We start from the raw sequence: 6,995 nt of genomic DNA, 5'->3' as shown, positions 1-6,995 counted from the left end.
GACTTTCCATGTTTTTTTTAGTTTAATCTATAAGACAGATGATCGATGAGAATCAAAATCTAACATGCTTAATGTTTCATCACACCTGCAATATTTTTATTTGATAAATCGATAAAGAAGCTTTTAATGATTGAAATACAAAACAGATGCCAATATCATCTTTTAATTATTTAAGGAATATTTTTCAATTTTTTCAGTGAAATGGGATTTTTTTTACTGGGGTATTTTAGAGCTTAAAATTCAATCTCATTTGATGTGTAAAATACCTATGAATAAAAACATGCCAAAGATAAAATTGTTTCTTTTTATGTATTGTTTAATATATGGCAAAATCTTGAAATATATAAGTTTTACAATATTTATTCAGAGTTCACTTCATTATAAACCCTTTCGAAATAAAATGATACAAGGACTATTGTTCAGGTGAGCGATTTGTGGCCCATGGGCCTCTTGTTTTTTTTACCAAAGAGAAGGTCGCATGCAATTACTATTATATATTTACATCCACCTAGTATTTTCTCCCCTAGTTCTTCAGCAAACCGATTTTAATCATACTGACAGGGCTGAAATCTATACGTTCCAGCCTATTCTTATCAGTTTATCGATCGATCGAAATCTACAGTCACCTCAAAAAAATCATGACTCCACGAAATAACATATTTGCAGGTCTGTAGCTCCCGGTCCGAAAAAATTCGAATGGACGACCTGGGACCTACAGTGCCTCCCATAGTAAAACACTGCAATTTACGGCACACAACAATTGCGCTAGTTTTGGACTGATTAATCTCATTTCCGAACATATTCTGATTCAAAAAAATTCCTCGGAAAATTTACTACAGATGTCGTCACTTCACTTGCATCTGATATTCTTCTAAACACGATCACCAGCCCTGTAAAGTGAAGTGGTGCAATTTGTTTACCTGTAAAAATGGCAACTCTCGATCTCGACGTGAATTAACATACTTTATTTTCCAAGGTCGGTTAGCATGTTTGAAAGTCTGAGGCAAGTAAAGTAACAATATCAGTAGTAATTTGTCTGAAGAATTTAATGGTACTAATTGTTTTCACAGAATTTGTGTGAAAATAAGGTTAATCAGTCCAAAACTAACGCATTTTTTGTGCGCTGTAAATTGCAGTTTTTTACTATGGGAGGCACTGTAGCTCCCAGGTCGTCCATCCGAATTTTTTCAGACTGGGAGCTACAGACCTGCAGCTAGAAATAACCATGATGATGGCACACTCAGATTCCCATATTAGAAGTTTTGGCCATTTCTTTGATCAAAGGAACTAATGTACATTAACAATAATTACTTTGTTACCTTTTTTCTCTTTCTGGTAAAAAGATGTAAATACAATGTATACACAATAAAATGTTTTCTTTGAAGATTTATGCGGATATGAAGGAAGCGATCGTTTTTTATTTTTAGAAAATATATAATTAACGTGTAATTAATTGCAAGGCTTCATACCCACATGAATCATCAAAGGAAGCATTTTATTGTTTAAATAATTTGCATAATTTACATAAAGGATGAGATAATATTCCAATATAAAACAATATGCAAGCGTCAGTTTTTGTATGAGTTAGGGATGCAACTGTTTTCATATAAATAAATTTAAAAATTATCAGTTGTCCCAGTATTCCTTGTAGAATAAATAGAAAATATACTGCCTATAATTATTACACACAGAATTTTTAATATGCAAAACCACTAAAAACTAACAAAAACAAAAACAATTCAAAATCAAACAGTTGGGTGAGGGGTACCGGCGCTGGATCCGCCCATGTGTGTCGCTACTGTCTGTGAGTTAAGTATAAACATCAGAATTAACTCCTTAGTTGCAACGAAGATATCAATACAGTATGTAAACAGTGCAATATAGATGTCCTAATGCGCAATTATTGCCAGGACAGAAGATAAAATGATATACATGTATAACTGAGATTTATTTATGCAAGGGTTTTTTTAAGGAATGATTTTGTGATACATGAAGTTGCCTATACAACACCTACATTATTAGTTTCACCCAACTCTTTGGTTTGATGGATTTCACGTGGTGTGTATTTTTGTTTTCAATAAGCAGAATAGGATTGATAAACATGCACAAACTTTTCCTTTTCATCAGATCAGATATTCGTAATTCAGATTTTGCTTTAATTGGAATTTCATTATGATTTTGACAATATGTACTGTAAGTTTGTATAATATGGAACAGGAATAAATAAAACAATATCATGAGACACTGGTGTTCTCAAACAATCAGTAGCGTAGCTAGGGACAAAACAATTGTAAGCAGGGGGTCTCGGGCGGTGCCCCCCCCCCCTTGAAGCTAAGAACTTTTTTGACAATATTTCAATTTAGTGTTAGTTTTAATACCTCAGCCCATCTTCGCTAGCAAAGGGTTTTCGGTCCACTTTTCTCCCCATAAACCCTTGGCGGATTTCATTACGAAAACTCGGTGATGTACAATGTAGTGGCGCTATCTAGCGAGCAACTTAGTTGCGCCTTTGCATATTTTCATTTTAATCGAATTTAACAACGGGTTATATACACACTACGGCATTAAATACAACTTGAAAACATGTTGACTACCGAATATCGGAACATAATTAACGATGCTATGAAATACAAATTAAGTTATATCCTAGGGAAAGCACGGAATACTTTATTCATAGTGTTTTGTAAGGACCTGTACCGGGAGTGAAAAAGTCGCCGTTTTATATGAAAGCTTTCATGCCATAAAACGAGGTATCGTTGTCGTGAAAATTGCAAACCAAAAAATTTAAAAAACCCAGCTCATTGAACCTTTAAAAGCAATAATCATAAGAAGGAAGGTATATACTAACTTTATATATATATATATATATATAGAGAGAGAGAGAGAGAGAGAGAGAGAGAGAGAGAGAGAGAGAGAGAGAGAGGGGCAACTTCTACATTCGCCATGTTTACTTCCCATGCTATCACGCGAGACTTGACAAGTTTGTAGAACGATGCTCAATCCTAGTAAAATATATAGGTTTTTAAATCGATTTGGTTAGACCATCGTTGGGGAGTTATTTAAAATCACCGAATGTTTTACCAAAGATCACACATGTGGTTTTTTTTAAAGTTTATATTTACAAGCACTGCGATTGGATCGGCTACTCACAGCTGCAGCCAATCATAAAACGGACTTGTCGCCGAGTTTTCGTAATGAAATCCGCCAAGGGTTTATGGGGAGCAAAGTGGACCGAAAACCCTTGGCTAGCGAAGATCAGCCATGATAATTCAGAACAAGCTCTATTAGATTACTGTGGTTTCATTGATATTCAAGGTATCAATTTTCGTGGATAAAGTGAAAATCACAGTTTCAAGGATACGTAAATTCGTGGCCAATGACCCTATCAATACAAAATGGTAATAGATATTACACTTCTTCAATGAACAATTAACTTCGTGGATCAACTTAATAACGAAATCCAAGAAAATTGGTATTCAACGAATATTGATGAAACCACAGTATAGCCAGTGTTGATTTCTTTCTTTTTTTCTTTTTTCTTTTTTTTTCTTTCCTTTTTTTTAATTTTAGGTTTTTTTTTTCTTTTGTCTACATAAAATAAATGTCTTTGAAAAATCAAAGAAACCGACAAAAAAAAAACCCATAGTACACATCAACAGATAAAAAGGCAACCACGACTGACAAAACGGTGAAAGTTGGATTTTTGTCTAGACGATTTTGATGACTACAGTTTGTACCTAATTGCAGCATTTCTCAAGCAATTTTTATAAATGGTAATTTACGGTAACCATACTGTGCTAACTTTTCTACATCTGTACTATACTGTACTGTGGCAATATGCTTTCCCCTTTATTACAACTGAAAAAAAGCTCTGTAGATTCTTTTCATTTTGACACGGATCAAACCGTTGAGTCGATTTTATTATAGCATTGAATGATTTATTTTTGACGTCGTCGTGTCAATAAATGCCGTCAAGTGAGCAGACAAATAGAAGAACGCGCGTTAGCGCGTTTTGATAATTTTTCTGCTCAACTGACGGCAGTTATTGACACGACGACGTCAAAAATAAATCATCTAATGCTTATATTTACATTCCCCTACTGATGAAATCAATGATTTACTTAAATAAATGTATATAAATTGCAGATCACGGAGGGAGTAAATTAGTAACAGCAAGAGCAGCTGTTTTATAAATCCGGTTAAAACTGGTTATCACATAGATTGTTTAGTTGAGGTCGATAAGCTTGAAATATAATCCATTAAAAATAACTCTTGAAATTTTGCTTTTAACAATATTGTCAACTTTTTTGGTGTTTTCACAACATATATGAAATATATTTTTTAACCAATAACAATGAAATTACTATTTGAGAACTACTTATGTAAATTACATGAAAATTCATACGCAGTGATTAGTTTTTTTTTTGTTTTAATAATTTTATTCAATTTCGTACATGTAGTTTATATATATATATATCTAAATCATACAAAATAAATTGAAAAAAAAACACACACAAAAAAACATGTGTCTCACAATCTTATAACAATTGTGTTAGATTTTCAATCACATCAATTCTTAAGTCACATTTACTAAATTTCAATACATTTATCCAAAAAATAGTACACTTTTTAACATGATTTCTTAGATTATTTTCTGTTTCATCGAGACTTTCTAGTCTGCAAAACATCTTGTATTTGTAGATTTTTAAAGCAACAAAAGAAATGAGGTTATTTAATAAGCGTGTCTTTTTGTTACATTCAAAATAAAAGCCAAAAATAACATCTTTCCATTGAATTTTCACATTGATTACAAAAGATAATATGTTCCAAATGCTTCGTACATTCTCGCACGTGAATACAAGATGTTGAATATCTTCAATTTCAGAGCATAAAGTGCATTTGTTACATGTGTCTTTTTTCCACTTAAACATGATTTTCTTACAGCACAACATGTTATGTAACAAATTATAATTGAATTCAGCAATATTTCTATCTAAAGCGAATTTGATTTTTTGAAGATATATAGATCTCCAATTTTCAGGGAGTATATTATACACTTCTTTGTAAATACGATTATACTTTGGAGGTTCAAATTTTCTATATAATAATATATCATAGAAAAAATTACATTTCTTGTTTTCAATTGTACAATACTGTTTAAAAAACAAAAACATTCTCTTGTTTTTTATATTAATAAATTTTGCCTGAACTCCGTCAATATTTCTAATATTCTTAAAGGCAGAACTTATAATCTTATATTCACAAAGTAGATTTGCTTTACTGCAAACTTCATCACCAATTTCATACAATGATTTAAACCCATTGTCAGTGAATAGGTCTTTAACATACAGAATGTTACTTTTAATCCAATTCTTAAAGAACATAGGTTTTCCATCAAATACAAAATGCCTATTATTCCATATAGGCTTTTGTAAAACATCGTTTATATTCATACTTGATATTTCTGTAATTTTTTTACATTGATTAAAATACATAAAAATTTCTTTATAGAACAAAGGTAGGTTTTTAAACATTTCAAAGTTAGCCAACTTAACACAGTTTAATTTCAACATATATTCAAAATCTATATTATTACTTTTTAATAGATGATCCAGGTGTTCACCCAGAATACTTCTACCTTTATTTCTCAAAAATCTTGGAATCCAAGCTGCTTTTAATGCTGGGAATTTTAAAAGTACATCAACAATACCTGTCCCTCCTTCTTCTATTTTTCCAATTATTGTTTTTCGTTTAATTCTATCTTTATTATTCCATATGAAGTTAAAAATATGGCTATACAATTTTTTAATTACATCTTCATTTGGTAATGGTAAGATTGATGCTACGTATATAAATTTACATATACCTAGTGTGTTGACAATTTCAGTTTTACCAAAAATTGTGAGTTTTCTCCTTTTCCAAGATTCATATAGCTTTTTCATGTTTTCACATTTGTCTATCCAATTTTTCTTATAGCACTCATCTTTATTATGTCCAATATATATACCTAAACATTTAATGGATGACGTGTTTATTTTTATTCCAAAAATATCATTTTTACAACTTTTTAAACGACCTGTCAATATACATTCTGTTTTGTCAATGTTTAGTTTAGACCCTGCATGTTTAGAAAATTCTTTTATAGTCTTTATGGCCTCTTTTAGGGATTCCCTATTTCTTAAAAACAATGTCAGATCATCTGCATGTTGTATATGTTTAAACTCTTTACTATAAATACTTGGTTTTATTTCTAGAATTTGATCATTGTTTTTCACTTTTAAAGCTAGAATATCGGCTACAAATAAATATAATATTGCCGAAATTGGACATCCTTGTCGTATTCCTCTGGACATATAGCATGTTTTAGAAATCCATCCATTATTTTTTATTCGAAACATCGGGCTATTGTACAGAATCTTCATCCACTTTATAAAATTATTTTTGAATTTGTATTTCTCTAGTGTTTTTAATAAGAAGTTCCATTCTATCGAATCAAAAGCCTTTTCAAAATCTAGGAAAAGAAAAATTCCCTTATTATTTGTTTCCTCGCAATTATCGAATAAATCTAAAATTATTCTTGCTTTTTCTCCAATATACCTCCCTTTAATGTACGCCTATTGATTTTCGTTTATTACGTTATCAATCACTTTTTGAAGTCTTCTTGCAAATACAAAAGCTATAATTTTATAATCTGTATTAGTCAAACTAATTGGTCTGTAATTTTTAATGTTGGTTTGATCGCCTTTTTTTAAAATAAGGGAAATAACTGCCAGTCTCTGTGAATAACTCATTTGATCATTTTCAAAAATGCATTTTAGTGTATCTTGAAATAGTTGCTTTAAATCTTTCCAAAAGCATTGATAAAATTCATTAGTTAGACCATCTAAACCTGGAGATTTGTTAAGTTTTAAACTCATGACAGCCTCAGTACATTCTTCACAAGACGGGAATTGCTCGCAAAAATTAGCATCATGCTCGCTAAGTTTATTATCAAT

The sequence above is a fragment of the Crassostrea angulata genome, chromosome 7 (assembly GCF_025612915.1).
Source record: "Crassostrea angulata isolate pt1a10 chromosome 7, ASM2561291v2, whole genome shotgun sequence".
Taxonomy (NCBI): domain Eukaryota; kingdom Metazoa; phylum Mollusca; class Bivalvia; order Ostreida; family Ostreidae; genus Magallana; species Magallana angulata.
The sequence above is the reverse complement of the archived record's forward strand: the minus strand, read 5'-3'. Positions refer to the sequence as shown.